Source organism: Pteropus vampyrus, unplaced genomic scaffold, assembly GCF_000151845.1.
Source record: "Pteropus vampyrus isolate Shadow unplaced genomic scaffold, Pvam_2.0 Scaffold531, whole genome shotgun sequence".
Lineage (NCBI taxonomy): Eukaryota > Metazoa > Chordata > Mammalia > Chiroptera > Pteropodidae > Pteropus > Pteropus vampyrus.
Genome location: NW_011889312.1, coordinates 29,173 through 41,934, shown reverse-complemented (window position 1 = coordinate 41,934; position 12,762 = coordinate 29,173). Strand labels below are relative to the sequence as shown.

Here is a 12,762-nt window from a genome sequence, read left to right as displayed (position 1 = left end):
AAATTCTGTGTTGGTTATTCTGGGTCTCTTGCCTTTTCATATAAACTTTAGAATTAATTTGTTGCTATCTACAAACTACATTTCTGGAATTTTGGTTGAAATTGTATTGCATCCATAGAAGGATTGACATCTTAATAACATTGAATCTTTCTATTCAGGAACATGATATATCTATTTATTGAGACCTTTGATTTTAAAATAGGTTTTTTTATACTCCTATAGCCCCTTATTTGGTGGACAATAGAGAAATCATTTTAAGTGCAGGAGTCTATCACCCTGGACTTTCTAACTGTCACCCAAGCTTCAGTTTTGAGGACCTGGAATACGTACTAAAATCTTATTTGACTTAGTTCTTACATATATCAGTGATATATCAGGGACAGAGTTGATTGTGCTCACCCTTTCATACTGCCTCTGAATTCTTCACTTAACTGCCTTTTGTGATTCATCAGGTCATTGCCCTTGTTAAAATTCTTCATGTTCATAGTTTTCCTTGCAGTCTGATGAGTTCACTCACTCCTCACATTAGCAGGCTATGTTACAGTGAATGAGAGAAGAAGAGAGTGAGAAAGTGTGGAAGGGAAAGATTGAGGGCGAAGGATATCCAATACCTGATAACCTGATACTTGTTTGTTGTGGGGGACTATCCTGTGCATTGTTGGATATTTAGTAGCCTCTTAGCCTCTAACTACTAGATTACAGGAGCTCCCTGTTCTCTAATTACGACAACCAAAATGTCGCCAGATGTTGCCAAATGCCTCTTTTTGGTCAATATCATCCCCTGTTGACAACTATTGATTTAAGCTAATATCTCTTTAAATTAAAATAGCAGGCAAGGCCTGAGGAGAGTACCTATCCCGAAGAAACTGCATACTTAAGTTTCCTGTGCTAATCATTCTAAGAGCCTTTATCTGTTGATCTGGAACTCTATGTCTTATCATTTTCCAACAGAAACATATTTTACATTAGCCATTCAATTTGTATGCAATGAAGCAGATATAAGTTGAGAAATGTGTCCATGTTTGCCCAAATTATTTTACAATAAAACCAGAATTAGAACAGTATCAACTCCAGTTCAAGAAGTTTATCATTAAGTGAAGTTTAGAATGACCTATAAATTCAATTCTTTCTCAAAGAATATGCCAATTCAGATCAACCTTCGATCATTCTTTGCACATCTAAAACACACACACATGCACATACATCCATACATAAATATGTGCAAGTATATGTTATTTTTGCTTTAAAATATACACTATTTTATACTATTTCAATAAAAAATAAAATCGAAGTGATCCATAAGTTAAAGTCCTTCAATTTTTTAAGTGGCTATACCAATAATTCTAATCAGTTTATAAATCTTTTTTCACAGATCACACTTTCAGGTGGCTATATTTAATTAAAAGTCAAAATCAAAACCATTAAAATGAAATTAAAAAATAATTTTCAAAGTGTTCTTAGGGCAAATGTTTTAGTATACTACTAAAGATAATATAAGTATAATCACAATCATAATCAAAAGTGATAATACATTTTTAATTGCATTTCTCTAAGTTTTTAGCTTATTTATTGAATCTGTACAAAAATCTTAAGAACAAATCTACCATTTCCCCATTTTATAGATAAGAAAAGTAGAAAGGGAAATGGGTGAGCAGGGAGGTTAAGTAATTTACCTGGAATTGTACGCTTATAAAATGGGGGAACAAAATTCAAACCTAGTCGATGTGGCTTTAGGGTCAGTATTATTAATCAGTATCCTATACAACCTCCACTAAAAATCCTTTTAGTCAATCCATTTGCTCTCACTCATTTATAAACTAGTCTTAAGGTTTTGAAATGTGACTTGACCTTATTACTACATAGTCATATGCTTTAAAGTGAAATTTTTATTTTTTCAGTCTTAGAAAATTGAGTGACGATATCTGAGTGAAGGACTCTCCTATTGCATGTTGGACAGCTAAATGCTACGTCAGTATCTCTAATAGAGGTGTTATGCATCAAAAAGCTCCTTTCTTAATGTTTAAATATGCACTTTCATTACTCTCCTTTTGATAGATTCTTATTCTTTATAACCTAGATTTTATTTATGCTGTATATTATTTTCACGTATGCTAATTTAACAGTGGGAGAGCTATCTTAAACCTTTAAAATCAAAATACAGTTCAGAACACATACATCCAAAATATCTAAGAGACATGATATTTTACCCCAGATACACATGAAAATAGACGAAATAAAGATGTATTCGTATGTACTTAACAGCAAAACATACACTTGAAAAGAAATTTCTTGTATGTAATACTTTGCACTTGAAAAACAGTAAGAGAATAATTGACATTTTGGTATGATGTTCCAAGGAACTGAATAAATTATATTTTTAATACTTAAATTAGATAAACCTATTGCATCCTAAAATTTTGATTTTAAAAATATTACTGTGATTTACCTATAAACATTGCATCTCAGATTTTTATGGATTGCAATCCTATTGCCAATCAATGATATTTTGACTATTATACTAATATTATACTGTTACAAACAAATGTGATGTTCTCACTGTGACGCTTTCTAATAGTGTTTATAATATTAACACTATATCTTATAGTGTTAAAAGGTAGATATTTAACCACTTTTGATCGTGGTTTTAATTCTAAAATCTAAAATCTAATCTTTGTCCAAATCAATCAAATTATTTTTTCAAATGTGGAATTCCTAAGGAAAAAATGCACCCTGTAAAGAACACAATGTTTTAAGCATCCATGTTAATAATTAGAAGCATACTGTATGCATATTGGATTCACATGCCTGTAAACATAAAGGAGAATACTATCAACAAAATAGATTCCCTACAATGCTGATTTATGCTATCCTAATACACATGGGGGAATTAGCACAATATTCTGTTTATAAATAGAAATTTGAGTAATTAAGTAATGGTTCACAGAAAAGGACACTCGTATTCTGGAAATATTTTAGAGAAAGCCTTTGACATGCTGGAGTAGGATATATAAACTATATGACTGCTCGGGAATATTTAGAATATTTCAGATGCTAGAAATGACATAGTCTTTGTGTATGGTATGCCTTTAGTACAATTTAGACCACCATTTGTCCTCAAGTACGTCTATTTAAAGTATAATTGACTGCCCTAGCAATTATTGTGAATAGCAGCTGTCTGCTGGTAAAAAGGCATATATATAATGAGGGAGAAAGGATCAAATACATGCAATAGAAAAGAAAAGCATAAAGAAAATATCTATATGAGGTATTTTAGCCCAGATTTTATACTTGAAAGGGACAAGGCCTATTAGCCATTTCCAATTAGGGACTATAAAAAAAATGAATAAAAGTACTCATCTATTTATGAAAAGCAGCTGGGGCTCCCTAACCCCAAAACTAGCAAAAGTTTATTTATTCTAAAATTGTTACAGCTTACAGCATTTCATTTATTTTCATTAGCTATGTTAGGTTTTGTGAAAACCTTTCTTGTATCATGTACCTTCTGCAACACACAAAAACACCTTGCTTTGTTTTTCTCCTAAATAGCTACATAATTAGATGGATTATTTCATGTGTCTGTGCCTGTGTTTGCTGAAGAGAACAAGCCAGATAAATTAGCACTTAGCAGAACTCACAATAGAACATAATATGCCCTTGTGTTTCATATAAAGCTTTATTTGTCATTCACGGCTGGTTGGCAAAACTGACTTTGCTTTTGAAAATGACAGGTGGTACTCTGGTGAGCTCTGTATGGAAAAAGAAACAACCTTCACCAAGACAGTGTCTGTCAATAGCTTCCATGATTTAGTATTCAGTCTGGGCTTGTGTTTCTTCTAAAGTTCTGTTTCATTTGCATCTCTTAGGTCTGGCACTACCAAAGCTCTTTAATAATTGGGGTTCTATACCTCAAGACTGGAAAGGCAGGCTTCTTCTCCTCTCTGCAGGCCTGATTAAAAGACAGGTGAAGTTCAGTATATTTCAATAAGCCTCAACATTCCATGTCAGGAATCAATAGCCCTCCTTCTTTTTTTAGGGGTTATTAAATTGCAGCTGTAACATTAGCCTTCTTTATCTAATTGATTGTCTTTTCACAGGGCTAAGAAAATCAATAGCAGTCAATGAGACTGCCCTGTTTTTACCTAATAGATGTTTTCTCTTAATTGGCTGTCTGGGTGGCTTCACCGAGCTCAGTATGTTTTCAGAAGTCCACAGTATGTTGCAACCCTTGTAAACTATTTTACCCTGTGCAACAGTTATTGATTTTATAATGAAATCTAGAAAAATCAATAGCAATCAGGAATATAGATCAGGATTCCTAGGTACGTTATGACAAAGGGCAAACTCACTTTGCTACCACTTCAAACTGTGATCCAATTAAACGTGTCCTTAAAACATTACATTTCCCGAAGACTTTGATTAAAGTCACTTGACTTGTTGCCTAAGACCTGGCTCAAAATCCAAGAATCAAAATATGCAATTAAAAAATGACATAGCAGTTTTCAATTGACTATCTCTTACAAAATTAGATAAATCAAAATCATCATTAGGGATAAATCATGAATTTGCTGGAGAAAAATTGACTTATCAAAAGTCATTGTTCACAATTTCTAGTCAGCTACACTAATTTCCTGAGAATTAATAATACAATGTATAATTTTAAGTGAAAAAAATATATTTGGTTGATTTGCTTAATTCTTTACATTTATATCATTCTAGTAAATAGCACTGCCCCAACATAGGAGAAGCACAAATATTTTCCAGTTAGTCTTGCATCACTGAATCTGTGTTCCGAATTCATTTCTGAATGCTGTTAGATTTCTGCCTGTGAATCTATTTTGAACACTTACCTGTATAAATAAGACAATGTCATAAATCAGTTTGTGTTGCAATCATGTTATGAAGTTCTGAGAACCGTTTCCTCTTTTTAAAAAATTCACAATGTAAAAGATGTAAATAATAATGGCATTAAAATTTTTAATTTCTCTTTGATATATTATCAGTGCTCATTTTTATTCCAACTCTGGATACAATTTGAATGCCTGCATTTTTAAATCCCACTTATTTTGATTCCTACCTAAAATTTTGAAAAAATAGACTAAAAAGTCAGAAATTTCCATCTAAGTCTCACAGTTGTGTAAACAATTCTTTTTCTCCTTGTTATAACAACAAACAACATTGTCATTTCTCAAACTAGAATCACAGACTATAAAGCAGTTTCCTAACACTTTCCAGATTAGCATGCATGTAGCTTTGTCTTTACCATTCTTCACTGACGACATGCTCTGCTAAAGTGTCATGCCATTTAATATGCCTAAGCATGATGAGGATGACAGTCCCATAGTCAGTGACAGTCAACCCATGTCCGTGTAACTGTCTGCAGCTCTAAAATCATATATCTTATGTATATATCAATTTGACCTCAATTCCACCAGTTCTTCCTCTGTTATCTGGCAAATGAATAAATAAATAAATAGAACTATAAACCTAATGCCATTTAAAAGAATCAGACATTCACTCTTACATACCTTTCTTAAAGAATCCAGAGTCAAGAAAAGATCAAGTAAAGACCTTTTAATTTCACCAAGGTTTGTTGAATGGGGGAAGGGATGGAAGGTGGGGAAGACATTGAAGATAATGATACCTTTCTCAAACCTAACAGAGACAAATGTCAAAGAAAGGCACTAAAATGTCAAACAGACATTGCCAATAATGTTCACATGCCTCAGAACCTAATGCTGGTTTATCTAGTTTAAAGAGTAAGTTAATGTCTTTCCTTGCTTTGCATCACAGGCTAAACAGCAGTGAAATAAACAGTTTCCCATTCCTTTTCTCCACCCTTCTGGTGGCCTTCACTCAATTCTCAGGGCTCAGCACTAAGGAATATCCCTGCTCTCCTATCTCCTATTTATAGATCCTCAGGACAGAGAATGATAGACTTATTCATGCTAAGTATGAATGACTGTTAAACATACCACAGCAATGTTTAATAATAAAATCTAGTGCCAAGAGTGTGAATCATTAGTATTGAAACTTTAGATCGGAGATAGAGGGTTTGGCCTATTTTTAAGACATATTTTATGCAAAGTATTATGTTCTCATAGCATATTTGAAGTAAGAACACAATATACCTGTATTCAGAAGGTTACCACCAAACATAATAGAAATACACATGTGTAAAGGGAATTAAAATATGTAAAATATATTACCGAGGACATTGTTTTATTGATATAGGTATCATAGCCACTTACATATGTACAAAGTACTTTTTGACCGGAAAAAAAATCTTGATTTTGTTATTGTGCTCATTAGGGCCTTATATATGTCATCAAGTGCATTAAAGTTTATGAGTCAATAAATTAACTTTAATTACCATAGTATTCCTCCTCATTTTGATGGGCAATCAGGAATGTGAATTCTTGAAGCAAAAAAAGGAAAATTCTGTGTGATCCAAGCATCAGACTTTGCATCAGAAGGTTTTGGCTGTATCTTTAGCATTTCTTTTATTTGTTCATACAGTATTCAATGAATCAAACTTACTCCCATTTATACCCAAACTAATCTTAGTCCTTTTTTTTAAACAAAATCACTACTATTTTTGAGCCTAATTCTAAATGGATTAAATACATATATGTACATACACATATTTATATAGGTATAGACACATATGTACATACAAGTGTCTATATGTACAATGTATTTCTAACAAAATATATGCACATGTATATGCATCTGTTCATACAATAGTTTCTGTGACGCTTCAGGCAAGAAGAATTTCAATGAAAAGTTTGTTTTCCCTGCGTTTCCACTGAAGAACTCATAGAAAAATGACATTTTCAAGTTAAAACAATGTGCACAGTGCAGCTGCTGCTTCTCCAGCTCCTGCTCCTCCTTCATGAACATCACCACCAACATAACTATGGTTATAAATCCGATGTGATTATAGTTCTAATGATAACGATGGCGAATTTGTTGCTTATTTCATTTGAAGGGCTGTAGTTATCTTTTTGTAAACTTCCTCACATCTAAATTAAAGCAACTCAAGAAACATCTTTAGATCCCAAAACATAAAATATTGTATCAGAGAGCAGAGATAAATGAAGGGAAACACTTATTTTTTTCTTTCTTCTTTGAATGCCCTTTTTAAGATTGGAAACAAGTATACTGCATTTTAATTCAAATAATCTAAATACTTTTTTATTCTTTTTAAAAAACTTTTCTACATATAAAAATGGCTATTGCTCTTAAATTTTTATGGCATTTTATTTTGAAATTGGAGAAAAGGGATGCAGTTATTAACAAAGTGGTTTTACCTATAAGTTTAATTTATAATCTTACATTTAAATTCTTACATGACAAATCAGAAATAGTAATTATTCAATCATCTTATTTGTATATTTCTAAAACAGGATATACATTATACTTTTATCAGAAGTATATGATTGGTGATTGTCATGCACGTAGTCACTGGTATCTGCCTGACTACAGTCCAGAAGAGGAACAAGGTAACCCTGCATAAACAAGGTCACCTGAGATGGCAAGAAAAAGACAAGGTGCACAGCCAAGGAGATGATGAAATATTTTAAATGAAAGACCTCTTGCTCCCTTCACAGAAGCTAAGTTAAAAGCAGTATATTCCATTGGATTGCCTTCTCCCTTCCCTTCATATACTGTGCTAGATGAAAGCCATAGGTAATGTGAAGAATATAATCATTAGAAAATTATGTTTATTATACTGAGAACTGAGAGGAAGAACTCTTCAAGAATACATAAGAACAACAGATTTATCTGTGATCTCTACAAAAAAGCCAGATGATACAGGAACTGAGACAAAATGATGATAGCGTAGTTGCTAAATTCTAACCTCTGAAGTCTGGATTGTCACAGGTTATTGAAAAGCCTGTTGGCAACCACACAGTCTGTCTTGAGTTGGAAATAGTTACTGAATGTAGGTCTCTCTTTGACAACATAATGAGCCATAATTGTTACAACACTTGGACTTCACATGAAAATTAGAGTAACCTTATGCAGTATCATTCCTGAAGTGGGTGTTCATGATTTTTAAATGTTGCTTAGATCTTTTTCATCCAAAAAAATTATAGATCATCTGTCAGGGTGGTTTATCAGATGGGAACATGTTTAATCATGGCTTTTATTAAGAATACAGGTAGCATATTAAAATCAGGAAATAATGTCTTCCATCACATTTATTTATATTCTGTTTATGTCACAAAGGAAATATGATTTCAAAAGAAATTAATAGCTCCATTGGGATACCAGCTGTGACAAAGAAACTCTTTGACACTGTGTTGATGCTGTGTGTGTGTTGAAAATTGAATGAATGCCTCCTGGAAAACTGACATAGAGAGATGTAATAGAGTAATCGAAGACTTTAAAATTCTGCCACATTCTATAAAGAATTATTTAATTTTTGAGGTTTATTTCTATGTACCTTAAAAGGTTAGCCTGACATGTAAAGAGAGACTTTCTTTTGAAATATGGAATAAAAGTGAATACTCTATAGAAATAAAAAAGAAAAGCCAACTCTGCTCCAACTGGGAAAGTATTGCTATCTAGCCTTAAATTCCTGCTAAATCTATTTTTCCTTGGTTCTCTAGGGCATAGAAAGTACAGGATGGTATGATACTAGGGTAAAATAAACTTTCTCTATATGCTCTTACTTCTTGAAGGAAATCATTCCACCATAACAACCTCAACAACTGATATTTTGGCATATTTTATATAATTTATTATCATTTAAAAAATAATTGTATTTAATATATATAGTATTTTATGAGATATTTGAAGGAATTCGCTAGAGTTGATGTACTTATTTATTTAACATATTTTTATAGCATGCCTAAGTTCCAGGTATTCTTCTAGTACTGGGTAAATATGACAAAGTTCTGACCCTCAGGAATCTTACATTGTTAAAGGTGATTATGAAAAATAATAATATCACTGTTAACCTAAACTCAATGTTTAATGACTATCAGCAAGTCAGTATCTCTTAGTCTTGTTTTTAGACTCTATGATATCAGAACTTTTTTCTACTCTATTTCAGCCATGTTATTTAAATAAATATTTATTAATATGTGTTGATATAATTATATGTTAATATAATTATATTTGTTAATATAAGTCTCAGTCTGGTAGCCAATAGTCATAAGCCATCCACCCTGCCATGAGTTCATTATACCATTATTGTCATTATATTCCTATTCCTATTGTCATTATGTGACTTCTATTAATCATACTTGCAAACTCCAAATTATTTTAAATTGTTCTTAGTCCTCCATATCCAGAAGTTCACCTGTCATCAGGAACTTTTATTTCTGTGAATTTACTTTTATTTTCTTTTACCTGTCCAATTTTGTAGTAAACATTCTTTTCAAACTTCATTAATAAATTACTTTAAAAAGCTCCAAGAAAAACACTGAATTAGTTTCTTCACAAATTCCAAATGATTTCTCAGTATATCTTCCTTCAGACTACAATGCAAAGGCCACAAAGCAATTGACATTTGCCTTCTCTCTATACTTAGCTAAATTTTCTGAAATAAATCCTCTTTAAATATATTAACATGCTCAGTCAACTTATTAATAACAGTTATTTATATCTAATAACAACTCATATACAGATTTAATGGAGAAAATTGAAGAAAAATCCCCCCCAAAGCTGGCAAAACCAAAAAGAAAATCCATAATACCACTATAGATTATAATCTCTGTTATTTTTTTTTTGTTTTGTGAATGAATTCTCAGTTTAATTTTATACTTACAAAAACATGGATCATGATTGTCCACCTAAAAACAAGAAACCAGTTCAAGAGGCAAAGTGTTTATTTGGGATCAAAGAACTGTAATTCAGGTTACACAGATTTAGATAGAAATCCAAATAGTGCATAGATTATAGGAAAGGGAATCAGAGTTTTTTATGAGGAAAGAAAAGCGAGATGAGGTGAGTTGTTTTTAAGAAGAGTTTATTGGTTCTAACAAGCTAAAGTAGATTTGTACTTCATTGACTGATCAGGTGAAATGGTCACTAGGTAAAAATTTATTTTTTCAGTCCTTTCAACAGGAAATTCTTATTCTTGCTGACTTCTTGGAATGTTGGTGGTTAAGCCCAGTTCAAAGATACAGAAAACAGGACTTTCAAGGCAGTTCCTCTGTAATGACTACTTTAGCTCCATTTTAATATGGCTCCATTTATGCCAATTTTCACATAATATACAGACTAAATATGTTTAAAGTATCATTTGCATAGAATGAAATGCATCCATTTTAAATAAGCAAGTTAAGAATTCTTCACCCAATTACAGTGTGTATGTGGGGCGGGGGGCAGGGCGGTCCCATATCACCATGTAAGGCTCTGCAGTACCTACTGGCTGTCCTACAATTTAAATCCATTCTGACACTGTCTACCGTGAAACAGCATCCATCAGATCCCACAGGTTAAGGGTTTAGTCCTATAAGACTGGCCCCCTACACACGCTTCAGATGCCAGTCACAAATCCAGGTTGCCACCTGAGCCTCTGATTGGTTGTTCCAACAACTCTCTTGTTTGATTTGACTAATTTCCTAGAGCAGCTCACAGAAATTGGAGAAACATTTTATCTACTAGATTAGTGGTTTATTATAAAAAGATATAATTCAGGAATAGCCAGATGGAAAAGATGCATAGGTTGAGGTAATGGAAAAAGGACTTGGAGCTTTCATGCTCTTTGAGTGCACCACTCTTTCCAAATCTCCATGTGTTCACCAACATGGAAGCTCTCCGAATCCCATCCTTTTAGGTCTTTATAAAGACTATATTACATAGGCATAGTTGATTAAATTATTGGCCATTTGTGGTTGAACTCAATTTCCTTCCCCTCCCACCTGTGGGAATGAAAGTTCCAATCCTATAATCACATGGTTGGTTCTACTGGCAACCAGCCCCTATCCTTAGGTGCATGCAAAAGTCATCTCATTAACATAAACACAATTGTGATGGAAAAGGGCTTGTTATGATTAACAAGGCATCCATTTTACCTTTATGGCTCTGAAGCTATTTCAGGAACTGAGGACAAGAGACCAAAATTATAACAAATGATGCTCCCATTGCTCTTGTCACTCAGAAAATTCCAAGAGTTTGGGGAGTTGTGGGCCAGGAACCATGGTCAAGACCAAACGTATTTGAGAAATATATTTTAGTCATCTAAATGACAAAATATATACTTCTTATAAATCACAGTATTGTACAGGTTGATGAGCAATGATAATTTTATATACTCATGTAATCATCAGTTTAAATAAAAATATACAATATTTCTATAATCTCAAAAACCTCTCTCATCACTTTTGAGTTAATTCCTCCACTTCCAGTTTTCACCCAATATAACCACTGAATTTTGTCACTATAATATAAATTTGTCTTTTTTGGAATTTTATATAAGTGAAATCATGCAATATATACTCTTCTATGTTTGGCTTATTTCACTTACCATGATTTTTTTTAAAGTTTGTTTTTATTGTAGTGAAATCTACCCTCCTAACAAAACTTTAAATACACAATACAACACTGTTAACTATAGGCACAGTGTTGTACAGCAATATGTAAAACTGATTTATCTTGTTTAACTGAAACTTTATGCCCTTTGAACATCAATTACCCATTTTTCTCTTTCCCAGGCCTTGATAGCCACCATTCTAATCCCTGTTTTTATGAGTTTGACTATTTTTGATACTTCATGTAAGTGGAATCATGCAGTATTTGTTCTTCTGTGTCTGGCTTATTTCACTTAGCCGAATGTCTTCCAGGTTCATTCATTTTGTCACAAAAGGTAGGATTTTCTTCTTTTTTAAGGCTAATATTCCATTGTATGAATATGCATTTTCTTTATCCATTTATCCATTAATAGATATTTAGATCATTTCTATATTTTGGCTATTATTATTGTATTATTACTGTAATGAACATGAGAGTGCATATTTCTTTAAGATTCTGATTTCAGTTCTTTTGGGATATATACCCAGAAGCAGGACTACTGGATCATATGGTAATTCTCTTTTTCATTTTTTGAAGAACTTCCATATTGTTTTTCATAGTAGCTAATCCATTTATGTCCTCCACAATTTAAAAGCAACTAAAATTAATTAGTATTTTACAAAGTCACAGGAAATAAGCTTACTATACAAAAAATATATATATTTCTATATCTAGCAAAGAACAATTTGAAAATAAAATTTAAAATAACAGTAGCTTAATATCATAAAAATAATTATGAATTAATATGAAGATATATGTGCAAACATCAAACTTAAAAATAGAAAATTTGCTGATAGAAATAAAGACCTAAAAAATCAAGGAGTGTATTATGTTTATGGATTGGAAAAGCTCCATATTGTTACAATGAACATTTTTCATAATTTAATATGTAGAATAAAAGCAATCTCAACCAGCATTTGCTCATCTAAAATAATGTTTTCATTTACTATCTTTTGTTCTTTTAGAATATGTGAGAGGTACAAATAATCTTATATTTGCAGACACTCCCATTAATAGAAATGCAGGCAAATACACCATGTTGTGATTCTTTTTTTTAAATTCTCATCCCCCTAACCACCTTCCCCTTTGAAAACCATCAGCTTTTTCTCTATATTTCTATTTCTGTTTTGTTTTGTTTATTCACTTTTTGTTTTGTTTATTCATTTTTTTAAAGATTCCACATATAAGTGAAATTATATGGTATTCATCTTTCTATGTCTGACTTAACAACCTCTA

At 32.2% G+C, this 12,762-nt stretch overlaps 1 long non-coding RNA gene across 1 annotated transcript in view; it reads right to left on the bottom strand.

Annotated features, from left to right (window-relative positions):
* Positions 1–3,654: 3,654 nt before the first annotated feature.
* The window catches only part of LOC111733153, a 21,916-nt gene continuing 12,808 nt past the window's right edge, over positions 3,655–12,762 (bottom strand). The window contains exon 4 of the long non-coding RNA XR_002777857.1: positions 3,655–3,946. This is a non-coding gene — a long non-coding RNA (uncharacterized LOC111733153). The remainder of the gene's footprint in view (positions 3,947–12,762) is intronic.